At 34.0% G+C, this 11097-nt stretch overlaps 1 pseudogene across 1 annotated transcript; it reads right to left on the minus strand.

Annotated features, from left to right (window-relative positions):
- Positions 1 to 296: 296 nt before the first annotated feature.
- Positions 297 to 2939, minus strand: LOC111318600 (transcription factor bHLH87 pseudogene; annotated as a pseudogene). Its single transcript, XR_016334173.1, has 2 exons — positions 2408 to 2939; positions 297 to 2243 (listed from the first exon to the last, which is right to left on the minus strand). The product of XR_016334173.1 is annotated as a transcription factor bHLH87 pseudogene (transcript).
- Between the last annotated feature and the right edge of the window lie 8158 nt (positions 2940 to 11097).

Consider the following 11097-nt stretch of genomic DNA (forward strand, 5'->3'; position numbering starts at 1 on the left):
CACACATCACCATCATCATCAAAACATCATTGGTATGGATGAATTAGGAGTTTAATAATCATATAGATTACAAATGCACCTGCCAAAAAAGAAGCATAAACATGTGCTAGGCAATTAGATTGGGGGTGGTTTTCAAGATCACGCTTTGGATTGAATCTAGGAGACAGGACCACTGGCTGGGGACTCACAAATTTTTAGAGAATGTTTCTTGCTTTGTTTAGCTACACCAAGTACTCATTAAAAAGAAACAAACGAAAAAGATCTCCAAGAAAAAGAAAGCTTTTAAGTACAGACAATACATTAAACAAATTATATTAAACAAGAGTAAAGTGATCATAATCACTTTCTAGCCTCTTGGTCTTAATCATCGGTGCTATAATTGCTAAGCCTTTTCATATGAAAAGGTTGTCCAGAACAAAGCTATTTACACCCTTCTCTTTGCTTTTCCACTCCAATTATCTTAATTTTGAGAGTGGAATCAACAAAAAGAATGGTGGCAATATACAGAACTGATCAAAAACTCTCCCTTTATGCTCTTGGGTGGTGGATACAATAATGGTGATAATCAGGAAATCTATCATTACCAAGAGCTTTTAACTCTAGATTACAGAAGACGTGTAATGATGAAATTGATGGTCAAGGGATTTGGGAATAGTTTCTAATATAGTAGTACTTGTTCTGAGGCCGGGAATTTTTTTTTTCATGTTAATCATTAAAGATGAATTATGAAATGACGATGGGTATGACTGAGGAAGCATGTGGTTAGGAATTCTTTTGTAGGTTTAGAAATAGTTTCTTCAACTCTGTGGGTGGTGGATATGATTGGGGTCTAGGAGTGGAAAATTATGTTTTTGCATGGGGAGAGAGTGGTTGACTGGTAAAGAAGAGAAAGCAAGGTTGGTAGGAGGACAATTCATAGGGTCAAGCTTGTGGCCTAGGTTTTCTAGTGCCTTGACTTGGGACCTGAGGAACTTTAGGTAATTTGCAGCCTCATCAAGCATTGATGCTGTATCCATCTTGCTCCCACCAGGAACCAGCCTCTGCAAAACCCTAATTCTCTCACTTATCCTCTCTCTCCTTTGCCTGGCAGCCACAGTTTGTGGATCAGTTGATATTCTCACGTTCTTCCTCTTCGGTTTCTCCACCACTTCCAAGCCTAAGTTCACAGGCCTGAAGGCTGCAGCTCGATAAATCATCTCTTTCATTTGTGCAATGGCCTCTGGATCAGGTTCCTCTATGGAAGAAGATACTGATGAACTTGGCTGTTGAAAATTGATGTTCGATGAGGTAGTTCGCTTTTCTGATCTGGCTTTCTTTGCTTTCGGTGGGTTCTCAGGAATGAGCCTAAAACCACGTTCTATTGCAGAAGAGTCCCTTTGAAGAAGATTCAAGTAACAACAATTCAGACCAACTTTAAACTCACTTTGATCATTCCCACTCTTTGAAGAACTAGGCTTAGTTTGTGATAATTTGCAGTTATTGATGTATGGATGATCCGAAGAACTCTGGGACACTGTTTCATCAAGCTCATTTACTGGACAGTTGAAATCTTTGCTTCCCATATTTAAGCCGTTGTTTTCGGACTCTCCTGATGAAACTGCACTGCTAGCAGCAAAATTCCATAAGTTTTTACAATCAGAGAAAATCATGGAAATCCCATCATCTTCAACTGATGTATCAGTGTTGCTATTAGCAGCTGAAAGCAAGCAATCAAGGGACTCAAGAGCGCCTGTTGTTGTGGAACCAACCTTTCCATTTCGTAAACCTTTGATGACCTGTGAGTGAACTTCCATGCCAATATCAGGAATTGAAGCATTTAATGTGCACAAACCATAAGCTCTATTCAACGGAGGAGGAGTGCACAACTCTTGTGTTAAAGCATCTCCCCAATAGGCAGATTTTAGGAGGTTTGTATCTGTAGCTAACCTTACTCCTTGACACTGCAACATATACAAGTTTAAGGCGACGTTCACTGAATCTAGTTCAGAAGCTGGATGTGGAACCATTTCACTTACTATATCTGAATCTGGATTCACACAAGATGGCTGTGTTTTTTGGAGTTCATGAATTGGACTGAAGATATCTTCCAGCAGATCCATCTTGCCAACATACACGGAAGAATTTGAGTTGGAAACCAAGAAACTGTCTTCTATATCATTTCTCTGACCGTTCCATACAGGCAATGAGTTTGCTACAACTTCTGAGCCATCCCATTCCAGGCCATCCATGGATGAAACTTTTTTCTGAGCAAAAGAAAAATAAAATTACTTCAACATCTATAAGCTAAGGACTTTGAGCCAAGGTTCTATAGCAGTTATCTCAGTTTATCCTATAGTGTTTCCTGAACAGAATAAAAGAAATTTGAGATGAAATATAGTTATTTGAAACTTTGAGTAAAAGTACATACCAAATCCAGATCGATCCAGGTGCCACTCTTGTTAGCTTTGCCAAAAGAAGCCAACAAATGAGGAATATTTGCTGCAAGTTTTTTAACAGAGACAAAGTTCGATCAAACCTGAGCTTAATATCACTTTCTGTACAATCTGGTACTGGCACTAACCGTCCTCTTTAATTCTCGACCATGAAAACTGTGATCATGTACAAAACAACCATTGCTAACGTCAGTCTTGGCAACTGAATTTTGTCCTGTATCAAGGAAAAAAAGGATTGGAGAAATTGCCCCAAGAAATCATCGACAAAAGATAAACATGAAAGCTTAAATAGAAGTCATGTAAACATAACAAATTTTGGTGCATACAGAATACTTGAGGGAAGATATTTCATCTACCTTGAGCTGTCATGAAGAAACAGTATTGACACAGTATTATGTTTGTATAGATAGGAAGAATAAAGGAGCAATTTTATAATAGACCAAATACTTTGTATTAAAATTTGAATAATATAAAATATAAGGAAATAGGGTAGCTCAATAAAATATAATGTCAAAGTTGAAAGGCGGTGTAATGTGGGCTTTGAAAAAGATAAGGCTTTTTGGTCAGTTTTGGTGGGTGTGTATAAGAGTATATTTCTGCAGATGGAGAGCATGAGATACCAGAGAAGCATTTTTTAATCTTCACTGTATGTATAATTTGATAATCTTTTTATATAGTTTTGTTCTCTTTCTGGTGGGGAAAAGCTCTGACATCCTTTTGGGTGCTCATCCTATTCCATGCGCACTGTAAAGTTTCAGTAAAAACTAAAAACTGCAGTCAAACAAAGCAACGATCTTTTTATATAGTTAGATACCACTCTCTTTCTAAAAGCTTTCAATGCATTAATCATAGTTTTAATCATGACTTGTATCCCTGTTTTCACTTTCTTCTGTTTTGTAGAAATATAGGCATGGTACTACCACATAACAGAATTAATCCTGACATTGAAAATTATAGCTATTAAGGCAGTAAAACAGTAATTTTACATGTATCGCTCTGAGATAATGACCTTATTCTTACCTGAATTTCAACATTTTCTAAGAATTTCATTCATTAAAATTTGATGATCGAGGTAAATTGTGAAAGCAACGTAAGTAAAGTATTACAAAAGGTTGTAAACCTGAAAAGTATCTGCAGTTACATTTCTTAGGATTGCCATTTTGAACATAAGCAAGAGTAGTGGGAGACTGGGGGGAAGTTAGAACAATTAAAAAGATATTGGCTGGCAGGCAAAGTAAAGCGTAGTCAGAGGAAGAAGATAGATAGGGCACAACAGCACAAGCAAGTTGCTAATAGAATTTTGTCTCTTTAAACCATCCTATATATATATATATATATATATATATATATATATATATATATATATATATATATATATATATATCCTTTTTCTCTTCATTTTATTAAATACAAATAGTTGTACTTGCAAGACGGAAAGGAAAAGGAAAGAAAAGGGAGGGGCTCTGAGTCCTACCCACATGCGCCCCATCATTACAGCTCAGTGAATGGGTTCCCATGTAGCATTTGCTCTTCTATATGCCATTGCCAACCTTTCCCTTACACATATATATCTCTCCTCGTATTGTCAACTCTCTCATGTTTTTCTTGACCAAATCTGCAGATAACAAGTGACAAGATATGGTTCGAACATCAGATTTCTTGACAAATTAACAAAAGTAAATTTCAAGTCATTACAGTTGAAAAAATGAATACTACTACAAGGAATGGAAAATAAATTATAAGTATACCAATTTAACTTGAAAGTTCAATTCCAAATTCCAATCCTCAGCACCAACCTATATGAAGGGAAAGAGAGAGAAAATAAATAAATAAATAAATGAAGTAGCATTAAATGACTGTTTTAAGTAAAGAATCCAAATCCCAGTTGCTCTCAAATCTGAATAGAATTGAAAGAGATTCGTTATTCTTTAGGTGAGTTTGACTTTGAGTCTCGATTTTTCCTGTCACAATTACAAAACTATGACCTTATTGAAACATATGCAGCTATCTCAAACTTAAATAGGTGGATCTTCCTCAATAATTTTGGTGCCACCAATTCTCAATCTTTCTTATGCACGATTAATATTTGATTAAATAGTCAATCTTTTTTTATGACAATGGTAATTATTTTGTTTCACAAAAATGTTGTTTAGACAAACAATGTTGAAATAATAATCTCTTAACCAGCACCCAAATGCAACCAGGCAGCAGTAGCTTAATGCCACTTTTTAACCTGAGAGGTTAAATTTAATAACTAAAGCATATAACATTAATTATTCATTGTAACACTCAAACATTTGAAATTACTACTTAGGTAATGGATGTATATATGATTATTTAAAATATTTGTTTATGATTATGATAGAATCTAAACATGCTGAATATATATAATTAAATAAATGTACATATGATTAATGTTGAAAGTCATATTCCTCCACATTAAAAAATATTTGTGCAACATGTTTGGAAATTATGATCTCCTCAAAACTTAAGTCACTGGAGTTTTCCATAATATGCTTAATCTATCTATCAAGTGAGCGGAACATACATACATACATATATATATATATATATATATGATTGATTAAACGGTTGGTTTAGTTAATTCGATTGTAAAAATCGAATAATCAACTTAATTGATTTAATTTAGTATAAAAATTAAACTGATCGATATATATATATATATATATATATATAAAGAAAACCAACAAAATCAAATCGAATTAAGGTGATTAGTTTCGATTAATTTTCTTAGGTTAATCGGTTTTAATTTTTATTTCCTATATTAAGTATACTTGTATCATATTATTTGGTATAACTATATCATTTTTTTAATTATTTATTTTGTATTAAGTAAGATATTTTAATTTATTCGGTTTAAGTATTTTAAAATCGAAAACTGATCATTTTAATAATTTAAATTGAAAAAATAATTAAAATACCATATAACCCCGGTTTACCCTATTCAATTTTTGAAAATTCAATTTTTTTTAATTTTTTTGGTTTTAATCGAATTTTGCACAACCCTATATATATATGTGTGTGCGCGCGCGCATAAGATTATATATATATATATATATTATACCTCTTTGCAATTTTTTTTTCCTACAAAGTAGTGTTGCAAATTGGGGTTGACTAATGAAATTTAATTTGGAGAGAAAAAAGCTTAGGTAAGGCATTTTAGAAAGTTTTGTGAATAATAATAGTTTTTCCGCTTGAGTGCAAATGAATTTTTGAAAATATTATTTTTATATTACAACATTTAAATCGTAAAAATTTTTCACTTCAAAAATTTTTTGAACACATTGATATTTTAAAATGAACATAAATAAAAGTATTTATAAATTCTATTCGATGCTAAAAGTACTTTTTTATGAATAAATATATCTTAAATAAATATTATCATTTTGAAATGAAATATCATATCCGATTATACAAATTTTTTAAATTTAAAAAAAAAAAGAATTCGAATGTGAAACGATTATTACAAGTGAACTTTGACAAATACAAAAAAAAAAAAAAAAAAAGCCCACGATTTTGTTTGGTTGGGCCCTTATATTATCGTTTTTATTATCATCGTAGAGCTTATGGCGCGTGCGGTGGGCTGCCTCATCCGCCACGCTTGCTTCTCTCTCCTTTGAATTGTTGCTGATTGGACACGTGAACGCAACGCCACGGATCACTTGTGGCGCAGGATGATTGGGTGGAGACCGAAATGAATAGCAGGCTCGCACGTGGGGGAAACCTAAGCAGTGAAGAGCTAGATGTGTGGGGACCACTGGGTATTCCCATCTGATCGATGAAATGATATGAGCTTGAGCCCCATCTTACTCTTCAAACTTTTAACATTATCTCCATCTGAGTGATTGTGATTTGCGTCTCTATCATCTCTGAGGTGGATGTCTTCTACTCAATTCTTTGTCCTTCTATTAAGCAGTATTTTTAAAAAAACTTTTATTTTTAATAATTTGTTTACCAAAAAAAACAAAGAATATATTCAACTCTAAGTATGTTTCCACACATGTCGGTAAAAATGAAAGATAAGAAGAAATCAACGTGACCGTCTCCTCGTCGTCGGTCGGCGAGAGGTATTAGCAACGACAACGACATGTCACGGTTGATAAAAACCGTCGGTTCAAGTTGTCGGTAGCTAGGTTTTGGTGTGCATGCATGTACAGAGGTTTGTCACATTCAATGACCTTAAGCTTAACAACCCAGAAAGGGCCAAAGGCCCATGATGGGGTGGTAGTGGGGGCTGGCCGGCTGGGGGACCCTCATCTATTCCAAAATAAAGGGTCGTCGTCCCCGATGTTTTCTAGAACTGGCATTGGTGATTATGAATATGATTCTAGAATTCCCAAGCTGGGTGTTGAGGCCTTGAGGGTCCTGAATCATGATGCTGACCCCAACGTTCGTTACACCCTAGGCCCATATGGTCACCATATTTTTCTATTTGTATTTTGTAATTGTAAAACTTCCGGGCCCAGAATAAAAAACATAAATAAATAAACGAAAAAAAAAAAAAAACTTTGACACAAATGAGATTTTTGTGAGTTTGTTCTTGCATTTCATTTTTAGTATGAAAACTGTTAAGGGAACTTTGGCTTTGAGCCTTTGACTTCGTCCCTTTTTTTTTTTTTTTGAGGGGGGGGGGGGGTAGTTTCAGTCGTTCAGATGCTTCCTATTTCTTCAAACAAGCATGAAAAGCATGAGACATGAATGAAATTCATGTACGGATGATCTCCGTACTGAATATCTATACAAATTTAATGTTCTAAGGCCCCAAGTTTGTTGATGTGGCAATATATGGTGTCACTAAATAATGCTAGAACGTACCTATTGCCATCTTGTATCTACAAAAACTATAATAAGATAATTGCCCAACTAAACAGTTAAAAAAAAACCCCTAATAAGTAACAACCAGAGATGTATACTCCTCCCTGCATAATCAATCCAGATGTTGAAGTCTTGAATGGTGATTTTCCAGGAAAGTTTTATATAGAACAACATGATTATATATACAAAAATGGGCAAATTTTACGCTTTTGTTTGCACTAGCTAGCTCCACTTGTGGCCTGGATCCACTCAACTGACCAAGCTTGCCCATCCATCTTTGCAGACCAACCACCAAGAGAAACATGTAGGACCTTGTAGCAGACTGACGTTTTCCAAGGAAGCTTGTCTCCAGAAGCATAGGCCATAAAGCAAATAATGCAGCTGATCTTTGAAGAAGCAACTCTGAACAACTAGGCACCCAAGATTTTAATTGATACAGCAGCTCGTTCTTACTTGTAATGATACACAACATACAGAAAAATAGAAAAAAAAAAAAAAAAAGCTGCAGATAAGCAGGACAAAACAGAGAAAATAGTCATAAAAATTTTGTCATAATATAATAGACAATTTTGTCATGATAAAACCTGTCCAATTAGATTGTTCTTTGTATTTGCACATCAGCTTGTTGTTTTGTATCACACGCACACCTAGATGTTCTATATGCATTTTTTTACAATTCACATTCTACCTCTTAGAATTGCTTCCTCCTTTCTGACCTGTTTTATAATTCCAATGATGATCACTAGCAATCCCTGATTGTAAGGAAAAACAATACACTTAGATCAATATACGACACATGATTTGTTTAGGACAGGGTTCTTTATTCGTCTAGACAACACATTAATCTAATTTCTCTGCATATCATATAAACTTTAGATAAGTTGATTGAATATTGCATCAAAATAGCAATATTATTGTCAAGAAAATTATATTTATTTCGAAAAGAAACGGAGGTCATATTTTGACAAAACAGATACATTGGTTTGAATACGCTAAGTTTATTCTTGCATGAATAATTTTGACAAGGAAATGCAAGGAATGGATGAAGTCTCTTTCCATGTGATTTTGACAGAAGGTTCATCCATCCTAAAGACATAAACAAAAACTACTTAGTGATGACAAAGAAAGCTTGAAAAGGATTTTTATTTTTCTTTAATTTGGATTAAGCTTGAAGGGTCCCAGTGCAACTGCAAACCTGCTAAGGGAGGGATGAAATTAGGGCTTAGTTCTAATTAATGACGGCGTTCAAATCTGGCAACCTCAAGTATCAAAAAGAAATTAGGGATACTTGTCTTTTTCATGATTTGCTGAGTGTGGCGTGGCCTATGTGGATTAGTACTTTTTAATGTTCTAATGTTTCAATCTTTCCTTCCTGCGATGTAGTCCGAGTTACCCCAGGGCCTGATCAATCCAGATATAAAATTCATGTAGAGTATTGTGTAAGCAATCCTAATAGAAAATTCGGTTACCGAGTGCAAAATGAACAGCAAACAGAACAACTTGGTTTTATCTTGCTCAATACATTAGCAACCACGAGCGTAGCTGGAGCTTTAGTCTTCCCAGGATTACATGCACGCAAGCTTGCTCCCAAAATACCATAAAGCCAATAATGCAGCATTGCTTCTCAAATTAAGCAGCAGCGAACCATAACCAACTTCGCAAACTAATGCAAGGTCCTTTTCTCACCTGACTAAAACTTTTATCCATCAGTAGTTCAGTGGCTTCTTCTTGGGTTGAAACTTGCAATACTACCACAGCAGGAATTGTACGGTGGAGTTCTAACATTCTCAGAAAGAACTGATAAACACCTGCAATGGGGCAAATGGTTTTGCAAAAAGATAAATTTATGGAGGGAAACATATAGCTAATACAATCATGAGATTATCCACAACTCACATTTCGCAAATCTGCATAAGCCATAGTTTTCAGTTTCTAAATGGACTTTGTGCAATTAGATGGCAACAAGTAATCAAGCAACATTTAAATACAAGCAATTAACAACACTGAGAATTACCATATAAAGTTCATAAACCAACCTTGTCTGGGGGTCCTTTCTCACCTCCGTTCAAAATCTCAGCACTGTAACATGAATGACAATTTGTGAGTGAGGTAAAATTTTTGCATTGATATTTTGAGAGAGAGAGAGAGAGAGAGAGAGAGAGAGAGAGAGAGAGAGAAAGGGAGGGAGTCTAAGAGGAAGACTAACTTGCAGGATTCTTTAATCTCACATCAATATCAGCCACATGTTTTTGCTTCATTTAGAAGAGAATTTTGTATATTCATGTAAATGATATATCTGAATATAGTTTCTCTGGTATCAGCTCTGGATAGGTAAATCCAATGTTAATTGAAACGAGAAAGCTTGGAAATTGTTTGACTTTGGAGATAAAGTAAACAAATAACTACTCTATATGTTTTGTGGACCAAGACTATTTTAAACATACTTCCATATGAAAATTGACTCTTAAAGGCTTGTGCTACAAACTTCTATATGTTGGAGTAGAATTTATAGTGGTAAAGGAACATATAAGGTTGACTCTTAATTAGAAACCACAAAGGCGATAACATACACGAAAGTTTCTGATATTAATAAAAGGGGATATGGGGAGGACCTGGAATAGGTGGCCAATTTGCAATGATGAGAGAATAAAGGACAGGCTGATGCTAAATGATAAACGGTTCAAACACCTGCCTTCTTTAATAAATGAGAACAAAAGAAAGCATCAGAACAAACAGAGTTGAAGATGGAAAATGTATAATGATTGTTAATCAATAAAGGGCCATTGAGAGAATCATCCCGATGAAACTATTGTCTTTTGACAGCAAAGATCTTAATTTCTAGTTAGCTCCATATGTTGCTGTCGGCTATTGTTTACTTGTTCCAACTTGTTAGTGATCTTAATACGCTATCTGCATGAGTATAAGAAAATATCAGCCTGGAACATACATATGTAGGTAAAGGCTAGAAAATCAGACAACTAAACCAGATCAGTTTGATCGAAGCAGAATGCAAAGAAGATTAACATGGACATATTTCTGTAAAGGATATTACATTGACAACTTTATAGAGACAGTATAATAGAAACACCCAACAATCTTATCTTTCATTATTGGACCCAGACCATCCTTCTACTTCAATAAAATTGGAAATATTACACGTGTTTTTTTTTTTTTTTTTTTTTTTATCTATATTTTGAAAGATGTTCATTCAGATGCGATACCATTTAGTATCACTAACAAGGAAGTAAATGCTCCTTACACTGGAAAGAAATTAAGAGTATGTACTCGCAGCAAATTTTCCTCAAATTTTGGAATTAGTATTCGAACCAACCTGAGTATCCATCACTTTGTGTAGCTTAATACCAAACTGAAAATACAGTGCCTACATGATATTGTTTACGATAATAATGAATAAGTCTAGCAGGATTTAAATTGTGATTTCGTTTTCAATTGTATTATGTTTATCTCGATGATGGATATAAAAAAGACCATCATTGTCATTTCAATTATTGCTATCGTAAATTTTTTTTTTATTTTATATAATTTATTATATAATATAATAATTATATTTATACTTATAAAAACTTTTAATTTATAATTTTTAAAAGAATTTATGATATTTTTTGTTATTTATTTTTTTAAAAGAAATTATTCATAACTTTTTTAAATTATAAGAAAACATTCATTTAATGAAAAAGACATTCATATTCAGTATTATATCAAAGTTCCTAAAACTCCTATTTTCTTTAACACCAAATACCCTCCTGCCAGCCTTCAAATTAATAATGCCCACCATTTTATCAAACAAACACACCCCTCCAAATTTCCT

The sequence above is a fragment of the Durio zibethinus genome, chromosome 26 (assembly GCF_047325235.1).
Source record: "Durio zibethinus cultivar Kanyao isolate XHJ-2024 chromosome 26, ASM4732523v1, whole genome shotgun sequence".
Lineage (NCBI taxonomy): Eukaryota > Viridiplantae > Streptophyta > Magnoliopsida > Malvales > Malvaceae > Durio > Durio zibethinus.